General features: G+C 46.3%; 1 long non-coding RNA gene across 2 annotated transcripts; it reads right to left on the bottom strand.

Moving 5' to 3' along the window:
* Positions 1–3,206: 3,206 nt before the first annotated feature.
* On the bottom strand, positions 3,207–11,507 carry LOC310677768. Of its 2 annotated transcripts, XR_014511428.1 has the most exons (3): positions 11,462–11,507; positions 6,711–6,847; positions 3,207–3,695 (listed from the first exon to the last, which is right to left on the bottom strand). It is a non-coding gene; the product is annotated as an uncharacterized lncRNA (long non-coding RNA). The 2 variants fall into 2 exon arrangements; XR_014511429.1 differs by lacking the exon at positions 3,207–3,695 and having other exon boundaries at positions 6,420–6,847.
* Positions 11,508–13,710: the final 2,203 nt, after the last annotated feature.

Here is a 13,710-nt window from a genome sequence, read left to right as displayed (position 1 = left end):
TTTGAAAGCACTTGCAGTTAGTGGGAGGAGTCAATCTATTGGGCTCTTCCTTAATTTAGACACAAAGGGGTGTTTCTGCTAGGCACCTTTAACAACAACAAATATCTTGCAGAAAACTATAGCTTTATTACTTTGGGGAGAATTACTGGATTACTTTGGTATGCCATTTTGAGGGTATGTATCCTACCCAGTTTCAAAAGGATACCTCATTGGATCATAGAATTGGAAGGGACTGGTCCCTTACGGGAATTGAACCTGCAACTTTGGTGTTGTCTTTTTTTTTTTAATATACATTTTTATTAGTTTTTACATATACAGAACACATCATCTCATCTTATACAACATTTTGGCTATTTTAGCCTGAGACTTCCATCAACCACGTCTAATGATTTCCAAACCTCATCTCTTAATCTTACATTTGTTCCTAACTATTACTATTAATAATCCATAGCTTAAAATCCATTCTCATAAATCTTTTCTGCAATATTTCATATAGTTCTCCTTCAAAACTTCTTTGGTGTTGTCAGTACCACGGTCGAACCAACTTTGCTATCCAGTGGTTTTCATGCAAGAGCAGCCTTTACAGTTTTGGCGTGGGTAAAAATGGAACTATATTTGTGTGTGTGTGTGTTGTTGTTGTTGTTTTTGTTGTTGTTTAGTCGTCTCCGACTCTTTGTGACCCCATGGACCAGAGCACTCCAGGCACTCATGTCTTCCACTGCCTCCCACAGTTTGGTCGAACTCATGCTGGTAGCTTCAAGAACACTGTCCAACCATCTCATCCTCTGTCGTCCCCTTCTCCTTGTGCCCTCCATCTTTCCCAACATCAGGGTCTTTTCCAGGGAGTCTTCTCTTCTCATGAGGTGGCCAAAATATTGGAGTCTCAGCTTCAGGATCTGTCCTTCCAGTGAGCACCCAGGGCTGATTTCCTTCAGAATGGATAGGTTTGATCTTCTTGCAGTCCATGGGACTCTCAAGAGTCTCCTCCAGCACCATAATTCAAAAGCATCAATTCTTCAGCGATCAGCCTTCTTCATGGTCCAGCTCTTACTTCCATACATCACTACTGGGAAAACCATAGCTTTAACTATATGGACCTTTGTTGGCAAGGGGATGTCTCTGCTTTTTAAGATGCTGTCTAGGTTTGTCATTGCTTTTCTCCCAAGAAGCAGGCGTCTTTTAATTTCGCGGCTGCTGTCACCATCTGCAGTGATCATGGAGCCCAAGAAAGTAAAATCTCTCACTGCCTCCATTTCTTCCCCTTCTATTTGCCAGGAGGTGATGGGACCAGTAGCCATGATCTTTGTTTTTTTGATGTTGAGCTTCAAACCATATTTTGCGCTCTCCTCTTTCACCCTCATTAAGAGGTTCTTTAATTCCTCCTCACTTTCTGCCATCAAGGTTGTGTCATCTGCATATCTGAGGTTGTTGATATTTCTTACGGCAATCTTAATTCCGGCTAGGGATTCATCCAGCCCAGCCTTTCGCATGATGAATTCTGCATATAAGTTAAATAAGCAGGGAGACAATATACAGCCTTGTCGTGTACACAGTGCCTTTTCTGAAAAAAATGTTTTAGGGGTACTCTCATTTTGATTCAAGAAAATCACCATTTTATAGTTGGGGAAAATAAATACAGCAAATGGATAAAAATACAAAGAGCACACATTACCTCATATTACTGGGAGAGTCGGTGAGGCCTGCCACAGGCGGCATGATATTGAGGGGCCCAGCCCTGTCCTCAAAAATTTCAGGGGGGGCCCTTGCCCAACCCCCCACCGATGGCACCCCAGCCACATTTGCTAAGCTGAAAGGTACGACCATGACCACAGCAAGGGCTACAACCTCACACATCAACCATTTCATATGGACACATTCCCACATCCAACCATGTGGGGAAATTCAGTAGCGTAAACCATCCTTGTATGCTTTTGCTTTTTGCCTGGCAAGAAGAGATATCAAATAAATGCATATATTAAAAGTAATGTATGGCTGCAATGGAAACCAGCATCAGAGGAGCTCACTCCAAACCTCAAGCCAGATCTGAGCTCTAAAAGCCCAAAGGAGTGACCTGAGAGGCAGAAATTCTTTGGGAGAAGGCAACTGTGGCAATGACGATTCTGCCCAGAGTATCGCCACAGAAGCAATTAAAAGGAACCTTTGCCAATGGGACCACACGCATAAGTAACCCACAATTATATAGTGTGGGTATGAGAAGAAAATAAAATATAAGCTCTGCTACGTGCAATAAAACTGAATTCTTGAAGCCTTTCACCAAACCTCTCCCTCCATCAAAGAGACCTGTGTGTTTTCCAAAATAAAGTCATGTGCTATGCCTGAAAATGGTCTGGAGCTGAGCGCCACAATTTATCATGAACTTGAATGATGGATCTTACTAATGATGATAATAATAATAATAATAATAATAATAATAATAATAATAATAATAATTAATAATAGCCTATACAGTCAATAAATGGTCCCTGATGACGGAGATGGCAGTAGTTAGCATGTAAGACATTTCCAGTTTACACCTCAAAGACAAGAAGAGGAAAATTCCCCTTTCTTTCCCCTTAAAATTGTTGTCCAGAATTAAATACTTTTGAATGTTCCCATGGTGCCTAAGATTCCTCGGCACTGGCAGTCAATGGATGCAGTAAAAATAGCAATGTTAACCTACTAGGCTAAACTGAGTTTGATTGATCAACTGATTTATAAATGAATGATCGAATGAATGAGTGCTTGCAATTGTGTGAGCGGGGAGCAGAGGTCCAGTACTGGCCCTGCTATAATGCCTGCTATAAGGCAGGCTGCTGAAGGAGAGGCACATTACTGAGCAGACATGGGGCAAGGCAGGAAAGGCATAAGCAGCCCCTTCCATAGCTGTCAACCGTCCCTTATTTGGCGGGAAACTCCCTTATCCCAGCGCTGTGTCTCGCTGCTGTCCCTTATTGATGATGTCCCTTAAATTTCCCGGGTTTCATGCTCGCCCGGCTCAGGAGAGAAGCAGCGGCTCGGGGTCCTCCGCCATGAGAGAGAGCGTGCGCACGAGCTGCCGTGTCTCTGTCTCCCCCTTTTTCCCCTCAGGGGCACGTAATGAGGAGACAGGTGGCGGCGGGCAGGCAGGCAGCCCCTCTCTTGCGAGACTTCCGCCGCGCTGCCAGGGGAAGCCGGAGGCGGCCTGAGGGAGGAGGAAGAGATGGGGAGGAACGCAGAAGGGCGGCACTTCAGCGGCCACCGTGGCACCACAACCGCCTCATGCCGGGCTCACGGGCGGTGTGGGTGAGAGTCTGTCTCCCTCCCCCCCTCTTGGGCAGGGAAGGGCCGATGGAACTCCTTGTGCCAGGACGACGGCAGCCCCGACAAGCTGCTTAGCATCCCCTCCAACCAGTGCAGCATCTTAATGTAGTGATTTCCCCCTCTGCATCACTTTCATAACTCTTTTTTTGTAAATTATTTGTCCATCCATAGTTCAAATTTTTACAAGTTTTCTGTCAACCCTACCAATATATGTAACTCTTGACAATAGCTTTTCAACTAAATTATAAACTTACCCCATTCTTTATTAAAGAGGTCCTCTTCCTGGTTTCTAATTCTGCCTATAAGCTTTGCCATCTGGACATCATTCATCAGTTTTGTCTGCCACTTTTCTTTGGTGGGAGTTGTAGACCCTTAGGATCATCTAGTTCAACCCCCTGAAAAACACAGTCAGTCACAGCCAAAGCAGCCTGGCTCCATCAGTGGTGGATTTCTGCATAAGCTAACCCCAAATCCCTTATTTTGGCTGCTGGTCCCTTATTTTCAAGGCTGCTGGCCCCTTATTTTCAAATCTGTAAGTTGACAGCTATGGCCCCTTCTCATCCCTTTGCTCCCGATTCCAGTGTTCTGCAGCTGCTTTTTGTTCAGAAAACCAATCCAATCCCACATTGCCAGGAGGAAGAACCATGGAACTGCCTGTTGCATGCAGTTTGGCCTGTAATGTAAGGTTACCAGACGTCCCCGTTTCCCGGGGACAGTCCCTGGCTTTACAGATCAGTCCACGTACAAAATCTATTGAAGTTGGAAAGTCTCCATGGATTCATTGGGAAAAATCTGGTAACCTTACTTTAATGGCATCACCATAACGCTTCCATTCTGCCCCCTCTTGGTTGTTCATCCAAAGGCCAGGAAGCAGGATTTAAAAATAAATCCCCAAACTTGAAGAAGCTGTGGGGACTCCCTGGCGATTCTGTGGGAATGTTCAGGGAGGCAGGAAAGGATATATTGTTTATTAATATCCTTCCTAACTTGCTCTAGTTCCTTTACTTAGCAGAGTTTTACATTCCCCTTTTAAACGCACAGGAGATAGCTGGTTGCAGGCTTGGATAAGCCTCTCACAATTAGGTTCCTGGTAAGTTCCCTTATATCCCTCTTAAATGACTAAACATGTCAAATCTTGTTTAAAGTATATAAAAGTTTACTCACATCATCAGTTCACAGTGTGATCCCTGAAGGCAGACTTAGTTACAAAGTATATACATGTGGGGGATGTGGGTGGCGCTGTGGGTTAAACCACAGAGCCTAGGACTTGCCGATTAGAAGGTCGGCGGTTCACATCCCGCGACGGGGTGAGCTCCCGTTGCTCGGTCCCTGCTCCTACCAACCTAGCAGTTCAAAAGCACGTCAAAGTGCAAGTAGATAAATAGGTACCGCTCCGGCGGGAAGGTAAACGGCGTTTCTGTGCGCTGCTCTGGTTCGCCAGAAGGGGCTTAGTCATGCTGGCCACATGACCCGGAAGCTGTACGCCGGCTCCCTCAGCCAATAAAGCGAGATGAGCGCCGCAACCCCAGAGTCGGTCACAACTGGACCTAATGGTCTGGGGTACCTTTACCTTTACTATATACATGTGGATCTAGCCCATATGGGGATAATCCCAGTGGCTTCTGTTGGCTGAAAGCATTTCTAGCTAAAAGCTGCTCCAACGACGGAGGAAGTCAGAGAGAAAGAGAGAGAGCTGCATGCCTTGTCCCTTTCATTACCTGGACAGGTAAGGTCATGCCCACCTCTAGTCACATGCAAAGGGAATATGTCTCAGCCAGGAGGAAAGAGGAAGTTTTCGGCTGGCTGGAGCATACATTCCCCCGCATGTCCACTCTAGGATAACAAGGAATGTCGTACTTGACTGCTACTAATGTACAGTGGTGCCTCGCAAGACGAAATTAATTCGTTCTGCGAGTTTTTTCATCTTGTGAATTTTTCGTCTTGCGAAGCACGGTTTCCCATAGGAAATGCATTGACGGTTTCCCATAGGAATGCATTGGCGGTTTTAAGAAAAAGGCGCAAGACGTTTTCGTCTTGCGAAGCAAGCCCATAGGGAAATTCGTCTTGCGAAGCAACTCAAAAAACAAAAAACTCTTTCGTCTTGCGAGTTTTTCGTCTTGCGAGGCATTCGTCTTGCGAGGTACCACTGTATCACATCCCACAGATTCCCTCATTGCTTTACTTGGCGGAGATAGGTGCAGGATTGGACTTGAGTACGCTATGTCAAAATGCAAGCATTCCCACCCCCCCACCCCCTTGGCAGCAAGATGTTTGCTAAATTGGCTCGTCTCAATGAGAAGAGGTAAAGAAAGTGACTGAAGACAGCATCTTGCCCATTGGTACTCGTAGAAAACGGGAGAAAACTGCTCTCTCTCTCTCTCTCTCTCTTAGTGACAACCAAAGCTTTGGGAATTTTGAGAAAACTGAACGTTGGTGTGATGGCCTGGGAATCTGATTCAGAGGCTGAACCGGAGGAATCCCAGCCTGCACAGGAGTCCCCGCCTCCAGGGCCGGCTGAGCCGGGGCAGGGGCTTGAATATGAAGGCCCGCACCTGTGCCGGATTCTCAGGAGCAGACACCAGATGAATCCACTCTGGCTCCGGGGGTGATTGAAAACCCATTGCCTGCAGGTGCTCCTCTCCCAGCCCTGTCAGGGGAAGGTGAGGCTGCCTCTGGGTCCGGTAACCCTCCAGCCTCTCCTGAGCTGCAGAGGCTCAGGGCAGAGAGGCGGAGGGAACTGGGTTCTCTCAGGAGGAGTGCTCGCCTCCAGGCCAGGAGAGGCGAGTCACCTGTGGGCCGGGACTGCCCTAGGCCCCAGAGGAGATAAAGGCCAGTCAGCCCAGTCCCAGGTTGCGGGAGCAACGTCGTTGGAAACCTGTTTCTGCCAGCACCCAGACCTGCTCTTCCGGAGTTCCCGACCATGCCCAGCTTCTTGCTTTGGACCCAGCTTTGTCCTTGGTGGACAGTCTCCAGATCCTTGACCCAGGACCGGACTCAGACCACGCCTCTCAGTACTCCCCCCCCCCCCGGGTCCAGCACAGTTTTATTAAGAAGGGGGAAAAATTAATGACCTGTTCTGAAATCATCCTTGTTGGCTAGCTACCGCCCACATTCACATCTTAGTTTTGTTTCTTTATTGCTTCTCTTTCACAGAAGGCACAAGCAAGCTGCTGGAAACTCACTGGCTTAACTGGGAAGCAACATATGCCAGGACCACCGGGGTTCCTTAGAGGCAAGCGTTTACATCTTGACAGCTCAAATTCCTGGCGATATCAAAACTACTGTTTCCTCCAGGGACAACGACAGACAGCAGGGTAGCTGTGGGTGCAGTGTCCTGTATAGGGTTGCCACCCATCCCTAGAAAAATGGGGTACATGGAGCACTTATTTCTTATGACTTTGGAAGGATACCAGCTTGTTAGTTGTCGGATGACAGATGAAAGAAGCAGGATATCTGCCTGGGATGTTGGTGAAACGCCACATCTCTAATTGCCTTGGATAAGCAAAATGGCGAATGGTGTGTGTGTCGCAGTGAGAATTTCAGTCCCCTGAGAAAGCAAAAGTAAAGGGAAATTCTCGAAGACGTTGGATTACAACAGAAAAATGAAAAGATGAATGTAAAACAAATATTTCATACAGAAATCCACAGGATGAAAGCCCCCTTGCAAAATGAATGGACATGGAATATTTAAATACGAATGAAAGTCACCAGATCAGTGGCTGTTAATGGATGTGTCGGAACGGATGCATTTGGACTAACTAAGAGTTTTGGAGCAGGGCGAAGTAAGAATATCAACCCCCGAAAACCAGAGCATGGGGAGCCAAACAAAATTGTATAATGTGTTATTGAATAAATTGGCTCTTTTATGATTTGGTATCGTATGTATGTGGCTTTGATTGGATTGTTGTAAATGAAAATTAATAAAAAATTATTAGACTAGAAAAAATGGGGTCGTCCTGTTTTTTGGACAAAAGTGTCCTCTGTCCTGCTTGAACAGGCAGACAAGGAGCCTGGCCGGGCGTGAATGACAATAGCCGCTCCCTTCCTTCCCTCTTGCAGTGCTGGTGCTGACCTTCAAAGCCCTAAACGGCCTCAGTCCTGCATACCTGAAGGAGCGTCTCCACCCCCATCGTTCTGCCCGGACACTGAGGTCCAGCTCCAAGGGCCTTCTGGAGGTTCCCTCACTGCGAGAAGCCAAGTGCAAGGGAACCAGGCAGAGGGCCTTCTCGGTAGTGGCGCCCACCCTGTGGAACGCCCTCCCACCAGATGTCAAAGAGAACAACAACTACCAGACTTTTAGAAGACATCTGAAGGCAGCCCTGTTTAGGGAAGCTTTTAATGATTAGTAGACTGTTGTATTTTAATAATTTGTTGGAAGCCGCCCAGAGTGGCTGGGGAAGCCCAGCCAGATGGGTGGGGTATAAATTATTATTATTACAGTGGTGCCCCGCAAGACGAATGCCTCGCAAGACGGAAAACCCGCTAGACGAAAGGGTTTTCCGTTTTGGAGGTGCTTCACAAAACGAATTTGCTATGGGCTTGCTTTGCAAGACGAAAATGTATTGCGATTCCTGGGGGTTTTTTTCCGCTCCCCACCCCCTTTTTCTAAGGCACTAAGCTGCTAATAGCCTTTTAGCAGCTAATCCGCTAATCCCTTAAGCCTTTAATAGCCGCTAAACCGCTAATAGTGCTAATCCGCTAATCCGCTAATGGGGTTGCTTCGCAAGACGAAAAAACCGCTAGATGAAGAGACTCATGGAATGGATTCTTTTCGTCTTGCGAGGCACCACTGTATTATTATCATTATTATTATTATTATTATTATTATCATTATTATTATTCCCTCCTCAACTGCCCCCCACCCGCCAGTCCAGCACAGTGCGGGTCTGCCACCGCTTGCCCCCTCTGCCACCCCGACCTGACCTCTCCTCCTCCCTCCTCTCTCAATATGCTGAGTGTACTCAGAAGTGCAGCCTGAGCTCCCCTTGAAGGAGTGGAGGGGGGGGGGAGAGACCATTTCAGGCGCTCAGGCAGGATTGCAAAATCCCTCCCACCCTTCCCTGAAATCTGAAGACAACTATTTCCCAAAGTGGATGCTTATGACCAAATCCTTCAAGTTATTTTTGGATTGCCCAGAACCTATTCGGTGGAGGTAATAAAGCAGAAATTATACAACTCCGAGCCAGCCTTTGCCCATAAGATGAGCGCCCCAGGCATTCCTGCCCAAAAGCAATAGACCATTGAATGAAAATAAAGGTTTCACTTGCCTAAAAAAACCAACCTTATCATAACATTATTATTAAAGGAAATGGGTTCTTATATGTCCCCCCCCCCTCCACACACTAGGATTTTCTGCAGCTACCCTCACACCCATCTTTTTCCAATTACACTTAATTTCAATATATTGTGCAATAAGTCCAGTGGGTGTTGCTGGTTCCTCGAGGGTTGTAATTTCGTACTAGCTCACCAGCTCCGTTTTTAAAAATTATACCCTGCAAAGTTCAGATATCATTTGGCAAGCTGACTGATATTTTTTGAATTACGCCTGTTTCGTTGTTGGCACTGTTGATGCTGTAAGACTATATAATTCAGTATCATAAATCTGCAGCTTCAACACCTGACTTTTTGCGATGGCTAAGATGAGGTCAATGCTTTCCCCATTGACTGAGAGCAATCCTAATGGGTCATAGGTGCCAACACCCAGGGCCCTGGGTGCCTGAGCACCTATAAAATTCCCCATGAAGGGGTTTGTTGTTGTTGTTTAGTCGTTTAGTCGTGTCCGCCTCTTCGTGACCCCCTGGACCAGAGCACGCCAGGCACTTCTGTCTTCCACTGCCTCCCGCAGTTTGGTCAAACTCATGTTAGTAGGTTCAAGAACACTGTCCAACCATCTCGTCCTCTGTCGTCCCCTTCTCCTTGTGTCCTCCATCTTTCCCAACATCAGGGTCTTTTCCAGGGAGTCTTTTCTTCTCATGAGGTGGCTAAAGTATTGGAGTCTCAGCTTCAGGATTTGTCCTTCCAGTGAGCACTCAGGGCTGATTTCCTTCAGAATGGAGAGGTTTGATCTTCTTGCAGTCCATGGGACTCTCAAGAGTCTCCTCCAGCACCAGAATTCAAAAACATCAATTCTTCGGCGATCAGCCTTCTTTATGGCCCAGTTAGGCACCCACAAATGTTGGTGCCAGGGCTATGCAAGCTGCATGGCACCTACAGCCCCTGGCACCAACGGTTGCGAGTCCAAGTTGGCACTCCTGTAATGTGTTAAAGATGGGAACTTTTTGCTGTGTATTATCAGTATGGGTGGTGCAGCAGGCAGCCCTGAACTGCTGCTCTGGACTCCTTTGGGATGGAAAATGGGATATAAATAATAAAAATATTATTTCCCACCAATCTCAAAGCACAGACCACTAGGTATGGGTCAATGGTACTGGTCACTGGTGCAACGTCAAGGAGAACCCATAGGATACCAGTCCTCTTCTCTCCCAATAAAGGTCACTAATCAAAGTTACCCAAGCAGTTTCAGTACTAAACCCAAGTCTGAAGCCAGACTGAAATGAGTCTAGATAAAGAGGTACCGCTCTGGCGGGAAGGTGGCATTTCCGTGCGCTGCTCTGGTTCGCCAGAAGCGGCTTAGTCATGCTGGCCACATGACCCGGAAGCTGTACGCTGGCTCCCTCAGCCAATAAAGCGAGATGAGCGCCGCAACCCCAGAGTTGACCACGACTGGACCTAACAGTCAGGGGTCCCTTGACCTTTACCTAAGGTCTGCCATCAAATGAAACACGTTCAAAACACCTGGCTTCATCGTACTTCTCTGTCAAATCTGCTTCATACAAGTTTGTTCTCTCGGACCTGATGGCCATGAACTCCCAGTGGAGTTTTGTCCCAGCAAAGTTTCCATAAAGCTTTCATTTCACCTAGCAAAGAATTGCCAGGAACTTTCTCTCCGTCTTGTGAGTTTCCCTAGCAACCGCAAGCTAAGCGTACTGTAATTCAATTTTAGGCCTTGAAGCTTCTTTAAAGTCTGTGGCAGTCATGTTGCCCTGGGAACTATTTGAAGTGCCTAAACCTTTGACCAGACAGAGAAAATAAGCATTGGTATAAATCAAGCAGGCATGTTTGGGCTGTTTTTATGTTTAGGGTATGGTCCATTTAACATTCAGTCCGTGGTCCCGGACTCTATTCTGCATGAGAAAATCGCCACGCATCTCTCATACTTGTCTGTGTTTAAACCTTGCTAATAGTTTCATCACCTCACACACAGCATCCCACCCCCCCCAAAAAAAAAAACATTGTGGGAGAAAGGGGGAGGAATATCTCCATTCAGTTGGAATAATTGCTTTATGTGGAAATGTACTGACATGGCCCCAGGAAGATTAGAAGACAGGGTGTCATGGGAAAGATAAGCAGCGGTGACCTGGCAGGTTTGGGAATGTCTCAATCCAGGATGTAAGTGGATTTACAAAAGGGTAAAAGCTCAGCAGAGAAACACAAATGATAATGAACTGCTGGCTGTATTTAAATAGCAATCCCCAAACTGTTTGTCAGTAAAGAGACAGTCACATTGCTTTGGTCAAACAAAGGTTTATAGGCCTATAATTTTCAGGACTATTTGATATTGAAGCATCGGAGTCAACTCCCAGGAGCTGAGGTCCCTTTGCCCCCCCCCCATAAAATATTTGAGGGGACAAGGCCCCACTCTCCAAAGTTGATGGACATTACCATTCAAATGGTGCATGTCTGAATGTTGCATCTTGAGATCGATTATGTGGTGCAATCCCCCCCCATACAGTGGTACCTCGGGTTACATACGCTTCAGGTTACATACGCTTCAGGTTACAGATGCTTCAGCTTACAGACTCCGCTAACCCAGAAATAGTGTTTCGGGTTAAGAACTTTGCTTCAGGATGAGAACAGAAATCATGCTCCGGCGGCGCAGCAGCAGCAGGAGGCCCCATTAGCTAAAGTGGTGCTTCAGGTTAAGAACAGTTTCAGGTTAAGAACGGACCTCTGGAACGAATTAAGTACTTAACCCGAGGTACCACTGTATTTTATTCCAGTTGGCACCCTTGTTCTGGAGCATCTTGGGAGAGGGGACTGGGTAGGATATTTTTTTGCAGCTACATGCCATTTCAGAATCAAACAACTGGTTCCTTCCTACCTTGCTGTCCCTTCATCTCATTCCCTGCCTTCCTTAAGCGAAGTCATAGAATCATAGAGTTGGAAGAGACCACAAGGGCCATCGAGTCCAACCCCCTGCCAAGCAGGAAACACCATCAGAGCACTCCTGACATATGGTTGTCAAGCCTCTGCTTAAAGATCTCCAAAGAAGGAGACTCCACCACACTACTTGGCAGCAAATTCCACTGTCGAACAGCTCTTACTGTCAGGAAGTTCTTCCTAATGTTTAGGTGGAATCTTCTTTCTTGTAGTTTGGATCCATTGCTCCGTGTCCGCTTCTCTGGAGCAGCAGAAAACAACCATTCTCCCTCCTCTACGTGACATCCTTTTATATATTTGAACATGGCTATCATATCACCCCTTAACCTCCTCTTCTCAAGGCTAAACATGCCCAGCTCCCTTAGCCGTTCCTCATAAGGCATCGTTTCCAGGCCTTTGACCATTTTGGTTGCCCTCCTCTGGACACGTTCCAGTTTGTCAGTGTCCTTCTTGAACTGTGGTGCCCAGAACTGGACACAGTATTCTAGGTGAGGTCTGACCAGAGCAGAATACAGTGGCACTATTACTTCCCTTGATCTAGATACTATACTCCTATTGATGCAGCCCAGAATTGCATTGGCTTTTTTAGCTGCCGCGTCACACTGTTGGCTCATGTCAAGTTTGTGGTCAACCAAGACTCCTAGATCCTTTTCACATGTACTGTTCTCAAGCCAGGTGTCACCCATCTTGTATTTGTGCCTCTCATTTTTTTTGCCCAAGTGCAATACTTTACATTTCTCCCTGTTAAAATTCATCTTGTTTGTTTTGGCCCAGTTCTCTAATCTGTCAAGGTCGTTTTGAAGTGTGATCCTGTCCTCTGGGGTGTTAGCCACCCCTCCCAGTTTGGTGTCATCTGCAAATTTGATCAGGATGCCCTTAAGTCCATCATCCAAGTCGTTGATAAAGATGTTGAATAAGACCGGTCCCAAGACAGAACCCTGTGGCACCCCACTAGTCACTCTTCTCCAGGATGAAGAGGAACCAAGTCAGAAGGGAAGAGATGGCCCTATGTCCGTGAGTGAAAACATCTCTCTTTTGCTGAGCTTCAGCTGTACAGAACTGTACTGTGTGACATTGTGTGACATCATCGGCATGGTTTGGAACAGTGGAGCGCATGAGAAGTGGAGCCCTGATTGATTCAGTGAGTATTTCAGATCAGTGGCTTGGGGATTACTTCCAGTTAATAACATTCTCTCATGTTTGGAAAGAAATAAAAGGTAGCCTTGGAACTTGAGGAAACAAACATAATGTCATGAAGGAGGAGGAGGAGGAGGAGGAGGAGGAGGAGGAGAGGAGGAGGAGGAGGAGGAGGAAGAAGAGGAGGAAGAGGAAGAGGAGGAAGAAGAGGAGGAGGAGGAAGAAGAAGGGGAAATGGTTGGTTAATGGGATATGGCTGTCTGTCAGGGAGTTAAATATAGTTTTGCAAAGATATTTTGAAAAATCAGAGGCAAAAATTATACACAAAATGGATTCCACAAAGTGGCATTAGAAGAAGAAAAATAAATTGAATAAATCAAACGCTTAAAATGGTGCAGGAGAAGAATGAATTTGCTGCACGGGGAATTAAAGCTATGAATGAGCTTAAGGAAAATAAAGAACTGCTTGTGCAACAGATAGGAGAAATTAAGGGTAAAGTGAAAGAAGGTGAAATCAACAGAGCAAGTGATAAAAAGAAGGACTGGAAAATAGGAGTAAGGAACTAGATAATTCAGTCGGAAGATTGGGCATTAAAATCAGGGGCTTGAAAGAGAGGTCCAAAGGGAAAAATCCAGCTGAGAACCTTGAAGAACTATTTATAGCTATTCTGGATTCAGACAATACAGAACTAATATAATAACCTGTTAGGATATTTCCGTTCCACCTTAAAAGGGAGCAGGCTTTGTGAGTCACAGAGTCTGCGTATTTCCTGTTCACAGGAAGTATATATTTTGTCTATTGCTTTGGTTCTCTCTCTGTGCCTGAGACATCGAAGCAGGCAGTCATGTTTTTTTCTTTGTTCTGACCAACGCTGAATAAACTTGTAAATATGCTCTCCTGAGTGCATCTTTCGCTGTGCGAACTCTGCTGATAGAGCGTGCACGAGCTCTGGAATGTGGCAAGCTATTTCTGAGGCTTCGTGTCGCTAATTGACTGATACTGTATCTACAGGAGATCGATGGATCGTCCGGCATCGGCGTGGGGGCATGATGG

This window comes from Podarcis tiliguerta (assembly GCF_965153285.1).
Source record: "Podarcis tiliguerta genome assembly, chromosome: 5".
NCBI classification, from domain to species: domain Eukaryota; kingdom Metazoa; phylum Chordata; class Lepidosauria; order Squamata; family Lacertidae; genus Podarcis; species Podarcis tiliguerta.
Note: the sequence above shows the minus strand (reverse complement) of the source record. Positions and strands in the feature narration are given on the sequence as shown.